Source organism: Doryrhamphus excisus, linkage group LG8 (genome assembly GCF_037039965.1).
Source record: "Doryrhamphus excisus strain RoL-2023G ecotype Guam linkage group LG8, RoL_Dexc_Guam_v1.1, whole genome shotgun sequence".
Lineage (NCBI taxonomy): Eukaryota > Metazoa > Chordata > Actinopteri > Syngnathiformes > Syngnathidae > Doryrhamphus > Doryrhamphus excisus.
The window spans coordinates 16,266,868-16,289,057 of NC_136364.1; the positions used below are offsets into that span (position 1 = coordinate 16,266,868).

General features: G+C 41.1%; 1 long non-coding RNA gene across 1 annotated transcript; it reads right to left on the reverse strand.

Moving 5' to 3' along the window:
- Positions 1 to 19,655: 19,655 nt before the first annotated feature.
- LOC144899633 (uncharacterized) lies at positions 19,656 to 21,186 on the reverse strand. The gene is made up of 3 exons (XR_013627920.1): positions 21,148 to 21,186; positions 20,196 to 20,279; positions 19,656 to 19,794 (listed from the first exon to the last, which is right to left on the reverse strand). It is a non-coding gene; the product is annotated as an uncharacterized LOC144899633 (long non-coding RNA).
- Positions 21,187 to 22,190: the final 1,004 nt, after the last annotated feature.

Consider the following 22,190-nt stretch of genomic DNA (forward strand, 5'->3'; position numbering starts at 1 on the left):
AAATGATGCTTCTAATGAACACTTCTGGTACGTTTCACAGTTGAGTACATAAACGTTCCCAGCCTTAGCATGAGGAGTCAAGTACGTGCGTATGCTAATACGAGCCCACGGAATGACGATGTTTGATTAGATTTTAGGAAATGAGCGTCAAAGCTGTCACCTTTTTCACTTTCTGACATCAACTGTCAGAGTGTACTGAAGGTTAAATTGGTATCGCAGTTTCACAATCACTCTTTCGCTGTACGGAGCGTGTGAAAGAACCGCCGAGAGCCGCACAACTCAACATATTTGTGTTTCCCACTGTCTTAAAGGCCATCTTATACTGCAAACCACAACAATGCACCACAGTTGGTCTCCTATGGCCTCCTATGGCCATAATGACTTGTCCTCACTTTGTTGCATCCCAAAATGGCAACAGCGCTGCTGTGGCGACAGCGTGCCAAAAGGCGCGTCTACGTGCGGGACCTTTGAGTGCGCATATATGAAAGTCAACACACTTCCGCCCGAAGTGTGCGCATTTGTGGCTGCGCCGAAGGAGAAAATGCGAGTCTGGCGTCAGAGATGTAAAACAGAGATACGTCTGTAATACGGCATATCGAGAGACACACACACACACACACACACACACACACACACATGGGCCACGGCAGGCTGTCACAATGCCACACACACACCCACAGGTTTCACTTCTGCATATTGTGGCAGCACTCTTGAAACACCAGGGTTCAAGGTTCAAGTACAGGTCAGGGCACGCTGTCACACACACACACACACACACACACACACACACATAAATGAACCGAATGCCTGCTCATGAAGAGAAGCCTGAGGGGCATCGAGTGGGAGAAAACACTCAGCAAAGCCAGCCGTGCACGCAAATGAAAACCATCAGAGGAATGCGGCAGCGTCGTGCCAGCGTGTTCACGTTGCGTTTGGAAGGCCGAGCTGGTGCTGGGACTTGCCCACGTCGCCACAGGGCGGGAAAAAAAGCACTGCTGGAGAAATTGTGTATGTGTCTCATAACAAGATGGGGAACTTGACCCTGGGAAAAAGAGTGAGAACTAACCTGTGACGTTTTTTTTTGGGACATAAAAGCAAACACACACTTCTGTTTGAGGATGTGACAGTGTGTGTGTGTGTGTGTGTGTGTGTGTGTGTGTGTGTGTGTGTGTGTGTGTGTGTGAGCGGCGGTTAACTTACAAATGTCTGAAGAGTGGTCAGGTTTTTTTACGGCCTCTGAGCCTTCTACAAACGCCATTCTTGCCTTGTGATTGGTTAACTCTCTTACCAAGATGGCTGTCATTGAGATCAAGAAACACAACAGGCTGTCAAGACATCAATACTTCATGGAAACTACTCAGTATTTACTCAATATCACCATTAAATGCAAGTATTTGTACAGTATGTGTCTAATATCTTACTAGCCTCTGTAACAGGAGGAGTCTGCCCCCTGCTGGCACCAATGTTGAACTTTACCTAGTACATGAATGCATCAGGCATCAAAATGAGTAGTTCAGTGTATGTATGATTTGACTGGTCTACAAAACAACAATATTTCATTAGATTTTAGGAAATACACATTTATATGATTGTTATAAAACACCAGATACTACAGTGCGGCAACAATTTTGTGTACTTTCCTTCCTTTCTTTTTTTTGTGTGCTTGCTACTGTATCTCTAAATGCTATTATGCTTTTAAAAATGAACTTTTAAAACCTGAAAACCAGAAAAAGTATATTTTTTTTCTCCATGAAAAAGCCTGCCATTTTTCCACTTTATAAGACAGAAACTTATCAGTACTGCATATCTGCACTACACGTTCCGCCTTTCTCCTCTCGACAGGGCCAAAGAAATTTAGGCAAAGGGTTTATTTTATCTGGAGTGAAGTCTTTTTTTTACAGAAAGATATTAACAATATCTTCACTGGGTAGTGATAATATTCTCATACTCGATCACAGACTATGCTAGCTTTTACGACTTGGGTATGCGTCCTCTATAGAAGCAGTCAATAATAATGAATGAATAATGAATTAGTTATGTAGTTATGTAAAGATACATATACAGTCTGCTGATGGAAAGGGACAATTTACAGTAACATTTAGAACATTTGGTGAATTAAATTCTTATGTAAATGTATTGATGTATTTATTTATCACTACATGTTGATGTAGTATTCTACACTGGTCACTAAGTGTCTGTAATGTCAATCACCAGACTTGATCACCACAACAACAGGCTTTTATTGCAGGTTTGAATTATCTTTACCAATAATCACTAATAATTTCAGGCTACTGTATTGAAGCTAAACACATTTATGTCGACACACTTGTCAAATAGTGCCCCGCCCCCCGGTCAATCACCAGACTTGATCATCAAAACAACAGGCTTTTATTGCAGGTTTGAATTATCTGGACCAATAATCCCTAATAATTTCAGGCTACTGTATTGAAGCTAAACACATTTATGTCGACACACTTGTCAAATAGTGCCCCCCCCCCCGCCCCCCGGCCAATCACCAGACTTGATCACCACAGCAACAGGCTTTTATTGCAGGTTTGAATTATCTGGACCAATAATCCCTAATAATTTCAAGATACTGTATTGAAGCTAAACACATTCATGTCGACACACTTGTCAAATAGTGCCCCCCCCCCCGGTCAATCACCAGACTTGATCACCAAAACAACAGGCTTTTATTGCAGGTTTGAATTATCTGGACCAATAATCCCTAATAATTTCAGGCTACTGTATTGAAGCTAAACACATTTATGTCGACACACTTGTCAAATAGTGCCCCCCCCCCGCCCCCCGGCCAATCACCAGACTTGATCACCACAGCAACAGGCTTTTATTGCAGGTTTGAATTATCTGGACCAATAATCCCTAATAATTTCAAGATACTGTATTGAAGCTAAACACATTCATGTCGACACACTTGTCAAATAGTGCCCCCCGGTCAATCACCAGACTTGATCACCAAAACAACAGGCTTTTATTGCAGGTTTGAATTATCTGGACCAATAAGCCCTAATAATTTCAAGCTACTGTACTGAAGCTAAACACATTTATGTCGACAGTGCCCCCGCACCCTCCCTCCCCCTCCTTGTTTTGTCCTTTAGCCAGATTACTACTGCAGCAAGGCATCATCAATAGGGTAAAACTAATGACATTGAGATGATATGTCACCTTTCAAAGGAATTATTATGATATTAGCTAATTTAGATGACACTGTGAGGCCTGCGCGCTAACCACTCATACGCCGTGCAGCCAGATAAGAAGTAACATCCATCCATTCATCTTCTATGACTCTTATCCTCGCTGGGGTCGCGGAGGTATGCTGGAGCCTATCCCAGCAGACTTTGGACTGAGCAAATACATACGCAATATGCAAATATGAGAAAGTATATCAGTTATGATATCAATAAAAGAGACATGAATTACTTGGAATAGGTACAAGTGATATGTTCACAGGAGTGTGGCGAATGGGAACTTCCCAACATAACCAATAAAACTAATCACCTGGTAACACATTAATAATAATATGACTAATACAAGAATCATAGTATTTGAAACAGCACTAAATTCCAAATGGATGAACTTTTCCGGTACAAAGATCATCAACTTTACTAACACGGCACCAGGATACGACTTACAATACGATACTCGGTCTTGTGTCAGCTGATACAAAGCAGTAGCATCAACATAGCTTGTTTAAAGAACGTCCATTAGTCTGTAGCTAATGTTGCTGTCTTTAATATGCAGATAAACACGAACAAGGCTCTGACGGGCAGCAGGAAGAATTAAAAGACAATGGTTTATAAAGTAGCCTATTGAGACTCACAAATCAGCTGCAGTATCAACACAAAGTTAAGAGTGTTTCCATAGATTATACACACTCACTTGTAGGTGTGTATACAAGTACCGTTGACAGGTCTGCCACTGTAGTAGTGGTAAGTGGTAAGGCCATTCGTCTGGTACAGTAACTAATATCAGTATCAGTTTTTTCTTTAAATGTATTGACTGTATCGGTATTCAGTGTTGTCTTTGATTATGTACGTCGGTTATCCGAAGAATGTCAGCAATTCCGAATTGATACGACATTTTGTTCAGACATTCATCACCCTGAGGTGACACCCAAATGACTTTGGCAATTCAGGATTTTCCTTTTCCCCTGCGACATGAGGTTTACATTTGTGGCTTTTGGTGAAATTATCACCAGACGGATTTTTTTTTTTTTTTGGAATGACTTTGGTGATGGCTGAACTTTTTACTTTGGTCGTTTGTCAAGTTGATATATATACTTAAGAGTAGGTCAATCATACAGGGCGTTTTGGGGTTGAACTCAATAGGTGGTGCTCTGTAGTAGTGGGAGAAATAGATAGGCTACGGTACTAGCTTAGCAAATGGTTTGTACTTCAGGTACATTTATAATGGTAATGGTTTTATTTCATTTGAACATGCATCAGATTACAATTGAATGCATCACATAATCAGTTCACAGTTCCACATGTCCGAAAGGAGTAGGAAGAAACAAAGCTTATTAAATCCTACCCCTCCATCTGGTACTTTTACAATCAGTAACTGTTACATTTGTTCACTTCCTGCTTTCCTAATATAATTTAAAATTTTGTATTCTTTTTTTATTTTTTTTAATTATTAAATTATTATATTTTATTTTATTATATATTTTTACATTTTTATTAATTTATTTATTTTTTATTGTTACATTTATTTTTTTATTTTTTGTCACGTACCAAAGTACGAGGTGATATGACCATCCAATGACATAATGGGTACCATAGTAAGTGTCAATATAGTGATATATATAGCACATCATGACTGGTTCAAGACCCTTCATCCTTGTATTTAGCAAACATCAACTGCTTGTATTGTTTCTTGAATTGGCTCATCGTTGTGCATTGTTTGAGTTCCTTACTCAATCCATTCCATAGTTTGATTCCACATACTGAAATGCTATGGCTTTTTAACGTAGTCCTAGCATATAAGTGTTTCAAATGTAGTTCTTCCCTGAGATCATATTTCTCCTCTCTTGTAGAGAAGTGTTGGATGACATTTTTAGGTAATTGGTTATTTTTAGCCTTATGCATTATTTTTGCTGTCTCAGTTGCCTTTTCCACGCCTGAAAAGAGTTTGGATTGACCACCAGTGTAATGAAGACAAACATGCCAACCATTACCATGGACAGGTTCACCCTGGAAGTCACTTAGAATTTTACTGAAGGACTTGTTGTATGGAGGCTACCAACAGACTGGAATTTAATAGATCGCAATATGTTGTCATATTTTTTATCATTGTCCATCCGGGCGGCACAGCGGTCGAGTGGTTAGCGCGCAGACCTCACAGCTAGGAGACCAGGGTTCAATTTCACTCTCGGCCATCTCTGTGTGGAGTTTGTATGTTTTCTCCGGGTACTCCGGTTTCCTCCCACATTCCAAAAAACATGCTAGGTTAATTGGCGACTGGTATGAATGTGAGTGTGAATGGTTGTTTGTCTATATGTGCCCTGTGATTGGCTGGCCACCAGTCCAGGGTGTACCCCGCCTCTCGTCCGAAGATGGCTGGGATAGGCTCCAGCACCCCTCATGAGTATAAGCGGTAGAAAATGCATGAATGTTTACCTTTACTGCCTTATAGTGTCATCTAAGTTAGCCAATATCATAATAATTCCTTTGAAAGGTGACATGTCATCTAAAAGTCATTAGTTTTACCCTATTGATGATGCCTTGCTGCAGTAGTAATCTGGCTAAAGGACAAAACAAGGAGGGGGAGGGGGGCGCGGGGGCACTATTTGAAAAGTGTGTCGACATAAATGTGTTTAGCTTCAATACAGTAGCCTGAAATTATTAGTGATTATTGGTCCAGATAATTCAAACCTGCAATAAAAGCCTGTTGTTGTGGTGATCAAGTCTGGTGATTGACGGGGGGGGGCACTATTTGACAAGTGTGTCGACATAAATGTGTTTAGCTTCAATACAGTAGCCTGAAATTATTAGGGATTATTGGTCCATATAATTCAAACCTGCAATAAAAGCCTGTTGTTGTGGTGATCAAGTCTGGTGATTGACGGAGGGGGGTGGGGGGGGCACTATTTGACAAGTGTGTCGACATAAATGTTTTTAGCTTCAATACAGTAGCCTGAAATTATTAGTGATTATTGGTCCAGATAATTCAAACCTGCAATAAAAGCCTGTTGTGGTGATCAAGTCTGGTGATTGACGGGGGGGGGGGGCACTATTTGAAAAGTGTGTCGACATAAATGTGTTTAGCTTCAATACAGTAGCCTGAAATTATTAGGGATTATTGGTCCAGATAATTCAAACCTGCAATAAAAGCCTGTTGTTGTGGTGATCAAGTCTGGTGATTGACGGAGGGGGGTGGGGGGGGGGCACTATTTGACAAGTGTGTCGACATAAATGTTTTTAGCTTCAATACAGTAGCCTGAAATTATTAGTGATTATTGGTGCAGATAATTCAAACCTGCAATAAAAGCCTGTTGTTGTGGTGATCAAGTCTGGTGATTGACGGGGGGGGGGCACTATTTGAAAAGTGTGTCGACATAAATGTGTTTAGCTTCAATACAGTAGCCTGAAATTATTAGTGATTATTGGTCCAGATAATTCAAACCTGCAATAAAAGCCTGTTGTTGTGGTGATCAAGTCTGGTGATTGACGGAGTGGGGGCACTATTTGACAAGTGTGTCGACATAAATGTGTTTAGCTTCAATACAGTAGCCTGATATTATTAGGGATTATTGGTCCAGATAATGCAAACCTGCAATAAAAGCCTGTTGTTGTGGTGATCAAGTCTGGTGATTGACGGGGGGGGGGGGGGGGGAACTCACTATTTGACAAGTGCGTCGACGTAGATGTGTTTAGCTTCAATACAGTAGCCTGAAATTATTAGTGATTATTGGTCCAGATAATTTAAACCAGCAATAAAAAGACAAAGACAGCTGGGATAGGCTCCAGCACCCCCTGCGACCCTCGTGAGGAAAAGCGGTAGAAAATGAATGGATGAATATCCATCCATCCATCCTTTTGTCAAAAAATTTCTGTGCTGGTTCCTCAACACCAAAGTCAACCAAGCACGCCTTTATGGACCTTCACCAAGCCGTTCCCACAAGGAGAACTAAGATTCGAGAACAAATGAAGAACCGTGGATTGATTAACACAGTACTTGATTAATGAGCCTTCATCTTCTGACATTTGATTTGAGGGTCTGTCAATTATCTATATAAAAGCCCCTGGAGGCAAAGTCTTTTTAGTCTCGAGTCCATTAAATATGATTTGACAATGGAAAACCTTACTGGTTTCCACCTCATAGCTCAACCTTGCTTGCACTGACTCGCAACAAATTGGTACGTGATCCACATGGAAGCAATATCCAAACATGTACAAAACACGCAGCTTGAATCCATCCATCCATCCAATCCCACCCTCTGTTCCACAGCTTACCTTCCTCTCTTGGGTCCAAGCCGTGTGTGTGTGTGTGTGTGTATGCATGCCGAGCGTACAGGTGTTGTGTTGCGTTACGAGCCAATCATATGCTCTACGGCCTTCCAAGAGTCGGACGCGCTGAGGAAGATAAGGTCTGTTTGAAAGGCAAAAAAGACCCTGTTGGACAGCCAAGACTCAGTCAAGGCCAACAACAGCTGGCTGTGGACACCACATGGCGTGTTTGATCTGGCCCCAGACCCTGACAGCACATCATAATCACATCCATTCACCATCTAATCAGCCTCTCTGGAACAATGCGAGGGAACCAAGAAAAGAAAACAAAAACATATACATTTATAGGATGTATGCAACTTGGCTGAAGATGATGTGTTTCTAGGATTGTTAAATGACTTCTTAAAGCAAATGATACATTTTATTGGCGCACTAAATCCAATGGAAGTCATGACCGCCCGTGTAAAGTGCGTGCAGACGTGTGTGTGACAAGTTCGGAATAATACTAAACCATGGCTACGCATAAAAATGCAGCTGATTAGAGTGAGATTCCTTGTTTTGTCCTTTAGCCAGATTACTACCGCAGCAAGGCATCATCAATAGGGTAAAACTTTTACATGACATGTCACCTTTCAAAGGAATTATTATGATATTGGCTAATTTAGATGACACTATAAGGCAGTAAAGGTAAACATTCATTCATTTTCTACTGCTTATCCTCACGAGGGGTGCTGGAGCCTATCCCAGCCATCTTCGGACGAGAGGCGGGGTACACTCTGGACTGGTGGCCAGCCAATCACAGGGCACATATAGACAAACAACCATTCACACTCACATTCATACCTATGGACAATTTGGAGTCGCAGTAAAAGGTAAACATTCAGCCAATCACAGGCCACATATATTCATACCTATGGACAATTTGAAGTCACCAATTAAGCTAGCATGTTCTTGGAATGCGGTACGAAACCAAAGTACTTAAAAAAAAAAAACAACACTTTTGTGTACAAATAATCTCAAATTCAGCAAAAAACCGGTTCTCCATCCTACCCGCAAAGATATACTGCAAAGGTGAAAGGAGAAAACCCACACATGCACGGGGAGAACATGCAAACTCCACACACAGATGGCCAAGGGTGGAATTGAACGCCGGTCTCCTAGTTGCAAGGCCTGCGCGATAACCACTCCCATTATTATTTATTCATTCGTTAATTTTCTACAGCTTAGCATCACAAGGGATGCGGAGTTGCTGGAGCCTATCCCAGCTGTCTTCAGGCGAGAGATGGGGACTGGTGGCCAGCCAATCACAGGGTACATATAAACAAACAACCATTCACACTCACATTTGGAGTCGCCAATTAACCTAGCATGTTTTTGGAATGTGGGAGGAAACCGGAGTACCTGGGAAAAAAAAAACATGCCTGCAGAGATAGCCGAGGGTGGAATTGAACCATGATCTCCTAGCTGTGAGGTCTGCTCGCTAACCACTCAACCACCATGCAGCCTAAAGGTAAACAATAATAATAAAACCGGTGTACTAGACTAAACAAATAATGAACAATGTACCCAAAAACATTGTGTAATGTACTACAATAATTTCTACAAAGATATTTTCATGTTCTATGAAATGCTAATATGATATTTAATATTTATGATGTTCCTCATTTCTTTCTCTTCAGAAATTGCTCTGAAATGTATTTTATGCATGCAATTATGTGTAATTAATAATATATATGAATATGGAAACTCAATTAAGCTCTTGGTAATTGTTACATTAATAGCCGACATGAATAATCATCATTTTTTAATTCAGCTCTTGTGCAGTGACAGTGAACTGACATATCGTAATTGTGGAAAATATATGCTAATACACCATACGTAACACCGTGCAAGTCAAAATAAAAAGGCATGAGCACTTCCCCTTATAGAAATGATGTAATACGTTGCAAAGTGGGGTTAAAAATCTTTTTCAGAGTTATACCAAAATTGAGACAATGCACAAAATATCATCCTGGTAAAAAAAAAAAAATAACAAAGCAAACGGAGATATGAAGGAGGAAGTGTAACATCAATGAAAGCCAAATCTACAAAACAATGTTTACTATAGTCTCATCGTTGACCTTCTTTGGAACGGTCGCTTCAAGTGACTTATAGTGCACAAGTGACTTTGCCCTGCCAGTGCACTCTGTGGGCCCCCCCCCCCCGTCGCTCCCCCATGCACACACACACACACACACACACAGTGAATAAGCCAGTCAGGCGCTAATTAAAAGCAAAACTAAATCAGCGGTGGCTGGATGATTTATGCCTCATTACATTCCATGGAACACTTGGCCACAACTGTAACTTATCACTGACAGGGCTCATTTTGGAGGAAGTGAAGATGCTAAATCTAGACTTCATAGCGCACGGAGAGCATAATATTGGATACGCGAAGACAACACTGTGTGTTTAGCACAGTTTGATTCCCTGTGTCTATATGTGTTAAACATTTTGCAAACACATGCTCAGGTTTGGAACCACCTAGTGGTTGATTGCTAGTTGATGTGCAGCATTGTGCAAAAAAAAAATTTTTGTTTGACAACCAGACCTTAGAAGTGTACAAAAGTAATGCACAGGAATTACCATTAGCATATTTTTTCAAATATTATTTTAAGGGCTGTAAAGGAAAATATTGAGCAAAACAATAAGGAAACAAAAATAACGGTGATATACAGATTTCAAATCAGATGAAGTGAAACTAGAAGCAATACATAACACCACAAGGACAAAAGCCAAAGGTCGTGACCTTGAATTCTGAGGACGAAACTAAAAAAAAAAAAAAAAAGTTGGTTATAGAGAAGCTCTTGATACATGGGGCCTGTGTGGCTTCCTCATCGGTCGCCACTTCCCCGTCTGCGAGGGAAGCAGGCCAGTGCCAGGGTCAAGAGTTTTATGGCCGAACTCGCCACATTCCCACAAGCTCTGCACCGACCGACGTGACTGTCAGCATGCAAATAACCGACCGCAGGGAGCATGCTGCGTGCGTTACTGCGAGCATGGTAGTGTGCTAAACTCCTATAGGCTACTATAACATTGTTTCTGTTGTGATTGTGCAATATAATTGTTACTACAGTAAATAACCATGTGTTCAAAAAGCGCTATGTCTTCCTAGTTTCCTTTGCATTTTCTTATGCTTGTTCTATAAGCCTCTATCTCATGACATCTCTACTTCAGAACGACTACTCATCGTTTAAAGTGCCATCTTACAAAGAACACTGAACTCATCACACAGCAACTTAACACTGAAAAGGTGTACCTAAGAAATATACAAACAAGTATTAAGTGTTTTAATTAAAAAAAAACACATACATTTTAAGGTTTTCCCATAATGCACTCATAATGTCTCAGCAAAGCACTCATTGGTGTGCTGCAATGATATCAGCCTCCCCCTGGTAACTTTGCATATCAACACACCCACAACCGTTGCTCATATGAAAGTCACAAATGTCCACCACCTGCTGGTGTAAAAAAAGTAACTACCTAATGTATTATATTTGTCTCTATGGCATGTGAAATTCGGCAATGTTGCTTGTGGCAATTTTACAACTTGAATGGTTAAGTTGCTGTGTGATGAGTTTAATGAGTTTAGCTCTTTTTTTTTTATATCTCATGATTATCCATCCATTTTCTATGCCGCTTATCCTCACAAGGGTATGCCGGAGTCAATCCCAGCTGATTCAGGCCTGGATTGATTGCTAGCCAATCGCAGATATTTTATGATTAGCTTCTACCAAACAAAGAGCTACCTGGTTCTCAAGGACTATAGTTCTCAAGAACTTGTAGCCTATTTTGATACCAAATCCGCCCAATTTGCCCAGGAATTGAAAAGGACATGTGTGTTTAACGTTGAACGTGAAAATGTTTACTTAATATAACTTAATAAAAGTCAAATCTATACAAGAAGAACAAGGAATGCACAAGTGTATTTCACCATTTTTTTTTAAATTGCACTGCACCTTTACACTACTCTAAAGTTTAATTTCCAGAGTATTGAGAGAGAGTATATATAATAAAAGAGTTCTGTTTAATTTTAGCTTCTGCGTATATTGATGGACCACATGTTTGATCCCAGTGAAAAAAAAGCCCCCAAAACCCACAGTCAACCTGTACTATTTTCCAGTGCAGTAGGCCTGCACAAACCCCTGCAGGGCGCTCCACAAACATTGTGGTGACAATGTTATATTTTGACAGAAGAGTGCAATATTTGACCACAAAAACACTCCATTTTGCCATCATTTCAAAGCAAATGTGGTTTGGAGGTTAAGTTACATTATTTTCATAGCCTAAAACAACAAAGCTTTTTCAAGTAGCCCCAAAAATATGACGGTTTTCTAACCAATCAAATGACTTTTTCCCTTCAAAATCCGACTGAATTCTCATAATAGCAGACTCCACACAGTCGAGTGCCACCGACTGCAACAGAATGACCATTTCCAAGCAAGGCGCAAGCCGCAAATCCCCAGAATCTCCCCCCTCCGCCCCCCCCCTTCATTCTAGAGTATGCCGCCCAAATTGAAAAGGACGCCATTCAGCGGGTTTCAAGTGTGCGTTGGCACATTGTGAGAGAGGTTGACCAGAGATAGATTACACACCCAGCGTGTGTGTGGTGTGGGCGACGCTGCCGCCAAGCAGCAGCGGTTGAAGTGCAGACTCTAAATCATTCCGTATGACGGCCTTGTCTGCTCCTCCCGTGGCAGTCGTGACCCACACAAGTCACTGTAGGAATGTTAAGTGGCTCTCAGAGACGCACATTGAAATGATTCATCCACGATACCTCCAAATAGTTATGCTGCTGGCACAACACCTGCAATGTGAGGCTGTATGAAATATACATCAGCGGGCTTATCGGTGTTCTGCTTTATGCATTCATACATCACGCTGCACTTGTGGAACGTTCAGTGGAAGTGAATGATACATGTTGGCTCGCTCGTGTGCAAAAGAGGAATTAGGAGAGTCCTCTCGCGGGATCACAACTTGGTTCCTGATTCCTCTGGTTTCTACTGAGCGTTTGGGTTATATGAACATATGCTGGCATGATGAAAATCAGTTGACAGGCGGTTAAAGCAGTTAGTCAGAGCAACACTGACATCTAGTGGTGGACTGAACACACAGCATGTTGAGTAAGTAAAGATGATAAGCACATAACTCGAAACTGAAACCAATGCAATCATTCATTCATTCATTTTCTACCACTTATCCTCACAAGGGTCGCGGAGGGTGCTGGAGCCTATCCCAGCTGTCTTTGGGCGAGAGGCGGGGTACACCCTGGACTGGTCGCCAGCCAATCACAGGGCACATATAGACAAACAACCATTCACACTCACATTCATACCTATGGACAATTTGGAGTCGCCAATTAACCTAGCATGTTTTTGGAATGTGGGAGGAAACCGGAGTACCTGGAGAAAACCCACGCATGCACGGGGAGAACATGCAAACTCCACACAGAGATGGCTGAGGGTGGAATTGAACCCTGGTCTCCTAGCTGTGAGGTCTGCGTGCTAACCACTAGATCGCCGCCAATGCAACCAAATGCGAGTAAATTTATTTGGTGTCAGAGCCTCGGCCTGACCTGATGCTCCTTCCGTGTTGTGCATCCTTTGCACATTTGCTGAGAATGCGCCCCCTTGTGCAAATTAGGCCCTCCCCTTTGAAATTGTGGGGTCCTATACGCAACACTTGCACTGTGCATAGGACAGGGCGGCCCCGACGGTGCTAACTCGGCCTCTCTGTTGTGTTCTACTGGCATTTTCCTGGGCTGGCTCATGAGAGTTAGTTACCATAGTTACTGAGACAAAGCGCCAGCAAAAGAAGTAAAAATCAACAGCTGCCAATCGGCTCATTATTGACTGACCCAACAGGAAAATTCCTGTTTCTCTAGATAAGCAGTCCGCCCCGTGGTCTCACTCTGTGAACCACAGCTACCCTGTGCCAGCAGCACTCAGACCATGATGCTACAACCACCAGGCTTGACTGCAGGTAAGAGATAATTACTGGTAATTTACTGTAATTACAGTAAATGTGCAAGACCATGTTCACATGCCCTCAGTGACACGTAAATCTGAGTGTCTGCATCGTTGGTAGGACACATTGAAGCAGCGTATTAGCTAGCCTAAAGGGAGCATGTACAGATTGAACAATAGTGGCCCCGGGATTGACCCCTGGGGAACACCTTCTGTCCTCCAGATTGGACTTAAACCATTTTAGAGCAGTACCAGAGATTCCCACCCAGTTTTCTGACCTCTGTAATGTATGTCAAACGCAGCGCAGAAGTAGAAGTGATACTTTGTCTGTATCTGTGTACCTTGATCAGTGCTGTGGTGGGGCCTAAAGCCTGATTGGAAAGCATCAAACACGTTATTAGAGAGAAGAAAGTCCGTAAACTGTTGATAGACTTTTCTACCGCTTGTCCTCACAAGGGTTACAGAGGTGCTGGAGCCTATCCCAGCTGTCTTCGGGCAAGAGGCGGGGTACACCCTGGACTGGTGGTCAGCCAATCACAGGGCACATATAGACAAACAACCATTCACACTCACATTCATACCTATGGACAATTTGGAGTCGCCAATTAACCTAGCATGTTTTTGGAATGTGGGAGGAAACCGGAGCACCCGGAGAAAACCCACGCATGCACAGGGAGAACATGCAAACTCCACACAGAGATGGCAGAGGGTGGAATTGAACTTGGGTTTCTTAGCTGTGTGGCCTGTGCGCTAACCACTAGGTCACTCAGTTATTAGAGAGAAGAAAGTTTGTAAACTGTTGATAGACTTTTCTACCGCTTGTCCTCACAAGGGTCACGGAGGTGCTGGAGCCTATCCCAGCTGTCTTTAGACGGGAAGCGGGGTACACCCTGAACTGGTGGCCAGCCAATCACAGGGCACATATAGACAAACAACCATTCACACTCACATTCATACCTATGGACAATTTGGAGTTGCCTATTAAACTAGCATGTTTTTGGAATGTGGGAGGAAACCAAAGTACCCACGTGTGCACGGGGAGAACATGCAAACTCCACACAGAGATGGCCGAGGGTGGAATTGAACTTGAGTTTCCTAGCTGTGTGGCCTGTGCACTAACCACTCAACCGCCGTGCAGCCCCGTTGAGAAGTTATACTGTAATAAACATAGTTGCTGTTGCCTATGCTTATACTCTTGGTCCACTCTCACCACGCAGTTTTTTGATTAAAAAAAGATGGCGATAGCATAAAGCAGATCCTCAGCTATGTCTTTTAACACACACATACCTTTCTGCTGTATTCCTCTGTCAAGGTTATCCAGGGGAGATGATACAAAGATGTGTGAGTGCGTGGGGGAGGTGGCATGGCGGGGTGAGTCATCTGGATGAGTCATGTGTATTGTCTGTGGACAGCTCAAGGATGGATGGATGGATGGATGGATGGATGGAGGGATGGATGGACGGATAAATGGGTGCATGGGGGAGTGTGTGTTGGTGGGTGGGTTCACCTTCTCAAGGCGGCCCCCCCCTCCCCCGTGCAAGTGAATACAGTTATGAGAACAGATGTGTTACATTTGTGATCCAGCCAAATACAATAGCACACTGAATGTGTAAAAAGCTGCTCCATCTGATACATGAATAATGAGCGTACAGGTTGATATTATTCATATGAGCCCAGCAGGTTTCACATATAAGCAGCATGTATGAATATAAAGGAGTTGTACAGTCGAGGAGCAGAAGGCTCGGAGCAGTGATATCAGCGTACAGTATCTTATGAGACGTATGTCTTATCTCCATATCTGCTTGTTATTTGACTTTTTGGTGATGTCACCACAGCTATGTGAGCTACAGTGCTAATACATTACACATTTACACATACAAGACATTATGAGTGCATTATGGGAATTCATCACACAGCAGCTTAACAATTTAAGTTGCAAAATTACCACAAGCAACATTGCCGAATTACACATGCCACAGAGACAAATATAATGCATTGGTGGACATTTGTGTCTTTCATATGAGCAACAGTTGTCGGTGTGTTGATATGCAAAGTTACCAGGGGGAGGCTGATATCATTGCAGCGCCCCAGCAGGCACCAATGAGTGCTTTGCTGAGTTGTTATGAGTGCATTATTGGAAAACCTTAAAATTGATGTGTTTTTTTTTTATTTAAACTCTTAATACTTGTTTGTATATTCCTTAGGTACACATTTTCAGTGTTAAGTTGCTGTGTGATGAGTTCAGCATTATTTGTAAGATGACACTTTAAATGATGAGTAGTAGTTCCCTCCCCTAATACATTGCACATTTTACTGGATTATCATGCTAGGTTAGCAGACTAGTGGATAGTTGCTTTTTTTGTATTACTTCATAATCAAAATAATTTCATCATTGTAATCAAAGAACAATGTTGTGATTCACCGAAATATGCGATCATGCACACGTCTTCTTCTGTCGCTGATTTCAACACCTGCGCTTCTGCTCTCACTTTGCATCCCATCCATCCCAACACACACACACACACACAGCGTTGACACAGTTACCCCGAACAACAGAGGAGATGCCAACCAATGGCGGCCTAGCGAGGAAGGCTGATGTTCTTACATCAGTGCAAGTCACTGTTTAGTTTCCAGCAGTGATCAGACTGACGACATCGTCCAAATCGATGTCATTTATCTCCACTGAGTCAGCTAGTGGCGGACTTCAAGATTCTACCTCCATCGGGACTGCTGTGGCACACGCAATCCATGCAAAAAAGTGATGTGGCCTCTCCAGAAGTAAAAATATATATATATTAGTTATTATATAACAAGGCTGCTATCTCCCAAAATGTGAAAAACCCATTAAAACTCATATATAACACCTTATTGCTTTACTTTTAATGATTTGGAGTGCATGAGAAAGTGGAAAGAAGATAATGATGTAGTTCATTAGTATATTGCACAAAACAGCATCAACAGAACCAGTGTTGTAATAGCGGTAGCTCAGTTCAACAACATTCACAAGTTTCACGCCTCTCACCCGAAACCAGCTGGAATAGGCTCTAGCACCCTCTAGTGAGGAAAAGCGACATAGAAAATAAATGACTGCATGGATGGATGGAGTTTCACAACAATAACTTTTTAAAGCGCATGCAGAGGTAGATGAGGCTGCTGGATGCTAACCACTCATGATAATTCAAATGCAGCCACCCCCGAGATCTGAGTGTTTATTACTTTTGTAGCCAACGCACCACAAGCTATAGGGGACCCGGCTAATTGGATACAGGCATTAATTACAAAAATAAACATTTTTCATTGAGCTTGGTGACAGATTCTGCCTAGCAACAAGTTCCGTACTTGGGCTTTGGAAGGGAAATAGGAAGTAAAAACAGCATAAGGGAATGTGCAGGTGTGCCAAATGTTGCGGATGGTGAGTGTCAGTGACGATGTGACATGGCCGCGGGCCCCGCTGTCCTAACAAGCTGCACGTGGTGGAATCCTGGTCCGTGTCGCACGTTGAATGTGTGCGTCTAAAAGGGCTGGAGCGAGAGCTATAGAGAGGAAGGAAAGCGACAGAAGAGGGGAAGAGGAAGAGTGATGAAGCAGAATACCGATTAGTGGAGCACTGTATGTGTGTATATGTGTGTGTGTATATGTGTGTGTGTATATGTGTGTGTGTATGCTGACTATCCCTGTCCTCACGATGGCTTGGCAGAGAAAAGGAAACACTAAAATGAAAAAGATGAGGAAACAGAGACAAGTGATGGCAATCCAAGGGAAGAAAACCTTCCCTCGTCATCAGATATCCGTGTTTTTCTCTAACTGCTGCAATTTTTTTATCAAATCAGGGATGAGTGGGGGGCGGGGGTTGGTGATGATAACCCCATACGTAGTAAGTAAAAGAGAAGGAGTAGTGAAATACAGCCCAAGGGTAAAAACAAGGGTGGGTGGGGTAAGGAGGAGATGTAGATAACGGGGTGCAGCGTTCTTTTTTTTTTTTTTTTACCCTCACTGACGTATTAGATTTTCATCATTTATTCATGAAAGCCCCATGAGGAGAGTGATGTGTGTATGTGAGTGTGTGTGTGTGTGTGAGAGAGAGAGAGAGAGAGAGAGAGGGCACGCACTGACCAGTGCTACCTTTGATTCTTAAGTCATATTAGGAATATGACTTATTCATGCCGGGCTTATTAGCTTTTCTAACTGTGTGTGTGTGTGTGTGTGTGAGTGGGGGGGGGTATCTTAGTTGAGTGAGTCGTGCCTCACGATTGTGGTGAGTAGGTGTGCAGTTCATGAAATGTTTGAAATGTTTGACAGCATTTGCAGGTCAGGAGATCATTGAAATGTGGATGAAATCCTACCAAAGTGGCACCTTGGATGGTGAGTAGGAACTGTTTTGTTCTTTTTAGAATAGTGATATTAAACGTAGATAGTTCTAAATTATTTGAGGAGATAGGGGTCGAAGAGATTATAATCTAATATGTTTTTAATAACAATAATAATCTTAATAACAAGACACCAGAAGTATCCTAACTAAAAGAAGCTTTATACTAATTACAGTAGAAACATATGTTTTCAAGGGACAATATAAAAGCACTGGTACTCGGATATTCATTAGAGTAGTCAGTGTACAGCTTGTATAGCAGTATGATGATAGGAGATTATATTGGCGTTCTTACTGATATACAATGTAAGTTCTAGAGGCATATATCTTTTGAACATTTTGTCTGAACAAAGTCATAATTAAAAAAAAAAAAGACTAATAGTCAAATAAGAGTCCAGGGCTGCTCGTTCCTATGAAAGTAGGGAATAAGGACATTCATTCATGCTGGAGCCTATCCCAGCTGTCTTATGGTGAGAGGCGGGGTACACCCTGAACTGGTGGCCAGCCAATCACAGGGGACATATAGACAAACAACCATTCACACTCACATTCATACCTATGGACAATTTGGAGTCGCTAATTAACCTAGCATGTTTTTGGAATGTGGGAGGAAACCAGAGTTCTCGGAGAAAACATGCAAACTCCACACAGAGATGGCAGAGAGTGGAATTGAACCCGGGTCTTCTAGTTTTGAGCTCTGCGCGCTAACCACACAACCACTATGCAGCCCGGAAGAAGGACAATGAAGCCAAAAACATACCACTTCCACACTGAACCGGAGGATAACTCTTTTTTACTCAATTATATTGAACATGCCTTGGCTAACACCATGCAGTGTGATGGTATTCTCATGACATGATGCAACAATAGAACATTAGTGACACCTAGTGACCAGAATACTACATATACCTTCTCATACATATACATATTGTCCATAGGTATGAATGTGAGTGTGAATGGTTGTTTGTCTATATGTGCCCTGTGATTGGCTGGCCACCAGTCCAGGGTGTACCCCGCCTCTCGTCCGAAGACAGCTGGGATAGGCTCCAGCACCCCCTGCAACCCTTGTGAGGATAAGCGGTAGAAAATGAATGAATGAATGAATGAAAGTTATGCTTGAAATGTATCTTCTCACACAAAGTACTACTTACTTTATACTTATACAATACTTAAATACAATACTTACCAATGTTCTACTGCTGATTAAAACCTAACCCCCTGATGATAGATGGTAGTCCCATCTTTCTTTTGATAGGTTCCATGTTTATATAGCCAATTACACAATATTCTGTATGCCATATTCTATAAGATTGGTCAAAATTGTCTAAAATTGCCAATATTGAAGGGGTTGCTTTTTTGAAAAAATGATTGATTGAATGACTTAATTCATTAATAAAAAAAAAAAACATGATAGAGTGAAGGAGTGATAACCGAACCACAATATGGTACAGTATATGACTGTAATATCAGACAGCCAATATTATCTGACATCTCTATTATGCAGTAAAAATGACTCTACAACAGTTATTATTAATTGATAATTGTGTCTTGCCTACAGTCATGCATGGTCGGGGCCGCATGAGTGGTGCTGGCAGTGGGAAACTGAGGTTCATTGAGGGAACCTTGAATACCAACACCTACTGTACTGTGACATTGTGAAACAGAGCATCATTCTTACGAGATATCTTTGGAACATGATATCACAGGATTTTTTTTTTCAATAAACCATCAGACCAAGATAAAAAAAAAAAACAAAAAAAAAAATGACTCACCTTTAATGGAGATGACACGTGAAGAACATGCAGAGGGAAGGTTATGACATTATCCCAGGGGGTGGCTGTCTTCATAAGGACAGTCCATTCTTCTTTTATAAATCACGTTGACTTGTGGTGGTTCTGGTGTTGGAATCCTGACCGGTGCTTGCGTGGGATTTCGCTGGGTATTTTCCGGTTTCCTCCTCGAATGCAAAAACATGCTTGTTAGCTTAATTGCAGTCTAAATCATGTGAATGGTCATTTGTGTAGATTATGCCCGTGTGATTGACTGGTGATCAGTCGCCCAAACAGAATGAATTAATCAATGAATTTCCTGTTCTATGGTCATTATCACCAGGGGGTCACAAAACCCCCACAAAAAAAAAAAAAAAACTTTTGGAGTTAAACCTTTAACTGATCACTGAGCAGAAGTCTTGCAAAATGATGCATCGACCGCCATCTTTCAGTCATAGTTAATACAGAAGACGACATCTGCCCCGCAGCTTTTGTGACCACCGTATGATAAACTGAGACGTTGTGTCAGTGACAACAAGTGTTTGCCTGCCTCTCAATCACTTTCTCCCACACTGTGAATATTTACCTTGTCGCCTGCTTGCGCTACAGGTGAATCATCACTGACGCTCCCTCTTTTATCCTTCAATCCCTGTAGCGACTAGCAGTAATGCTGAGGAAAAAGCATGACACGGGGACAAGTCACGATTCATCACCTTTAGTCTTAGTGGGATTTGTTCTTCTCATTCGTTATTACAGCAATTTGACACATAATTGTTTCATACTGTACATGGATACTAGTACATTATATGTACTGTATATATTTGTTTTCCACTCAGTATGATGTACACCACTATAAACTACAACAGCAATAATAAACTAAAATAATAATATCAATGAAAATGGAGTATTATCTTTGTAAAGGTTTTATACAGTTATTGTATTAGATGTCATTAAATTGTGCCGTGTACCTAAAAAGGTGGGGAGAATTTTTCGGAGATGGCAAAAGCGTCAAGAGAGGAGGAAGATGCTACGTGTGTGTGTGTGTGTGTGTGTGAGTGAGGTGATGACGGAGACTGAGTGGGTCGGAGAGACAAAAGAAAAAAAGGAGGCAGCATCAGGAAGTGAATGGACCCGTTTTTTTTGGGGGGGGGGGGGGTGGTGTTGGGGTTGTATTAGTCACTTTTTAAAACGACACTACAAAGAAAATACTCTGATGGCATATTCATAAAATGACACGCTCCTTGCCACTATGCGGTTTGAATTTCTCGGCTTCAAAAATATATAATCATGGTTGAATATGGCCTGTTATTAGTCAAAACATGTATTTAAGCTAATGTTACATGTTTGTGGTGTACATTAAGCATTTCAAGCATAAAAATGGCTAAAAAAATATTAGGCATTCATAAGACACATTCAAAGATGTTGTGGATGTGTATCATTCTATACTGGCCACTAGCTACTGTAGCTTTGAATTATTTGAATTATCACACAACAGGCACAATAATCCCTACTAAAAATCATAAATAAAAACACCGTACTGTTGTGGCTGTAATTCATGGCAAGATGGAACTCTTTTCTGATCCGCCAGCATCCCTTCCTGTCTGCCACTCACTCTGCTCCCCCAGGCAACACATCTGTAAGAACACAAAAGAACGAGTCTTATTTCTTGTCTTAAAATGGCTTATTTACTCTTATTATGTTTACTATATTGAGTGACATGAGTGTAAAGGTGACTATAGGGGTGTTATTTCATGTCTAGATGGCTCTAATAATGTTTAAAAATTATGTAAACAGTTTTTTAAATTTATGCTGCCTGCATGGAAGTCAGCTAAGGGAACATTTGATACTATCAGGGACCACTTTGGGTCTAGAAATTTTTTTAATTAAATTGAATTGAATTAAATGTAATAATTAAATTTTATTAACAATTAATTTAATTTAGTTTACAACTAATTTAATTTAGTTTAACAATTAATTTAATTTAGTTTAATTAACAATTAATGTAATTTAGTTTAACAATTAATTTAATTGGCAATTAATTTAATTAACAATTTACTTTACTTTAATTTACTTTAATTTAATCTTAAATTGTCAGACGTTGGTGATCCTTTATAATACCAGCATATGTACTAATTATGCCAGTGATGTTAAAAGATGATGTTATGTAAAGCAAACATTGTTAGTTGCTGGTCTGTATTGAAAAAGTGGGAGTTATCATAGTGTATTATTAGATTGTAATATTTTTTGCTATGACACACCGGAGCATCTATCAGTGCCCAATTACATAACAGATTAAAAAAACTCACACATTTTTTTAACAGATCTATTTATGAGAAATTACATCCACCCCCCCCCTCAGAGAATATAATACAGTGGGGCCTCCCTTGTTAACCTTCCAAAAAAACAAGTTTTTGCTGCATATTTTGTAAAGTTTTACTTACCCGAGACGCTTTAACCTTACAGTATAAGAAGCAAAAAACACTTCATTTATGTTGAACATAACTGAAGTTATAATCATTAAAAAAATATTATTTCCATAAATTACACTAGAAATTGGTGCAGAAATTCAATATATTTTTTC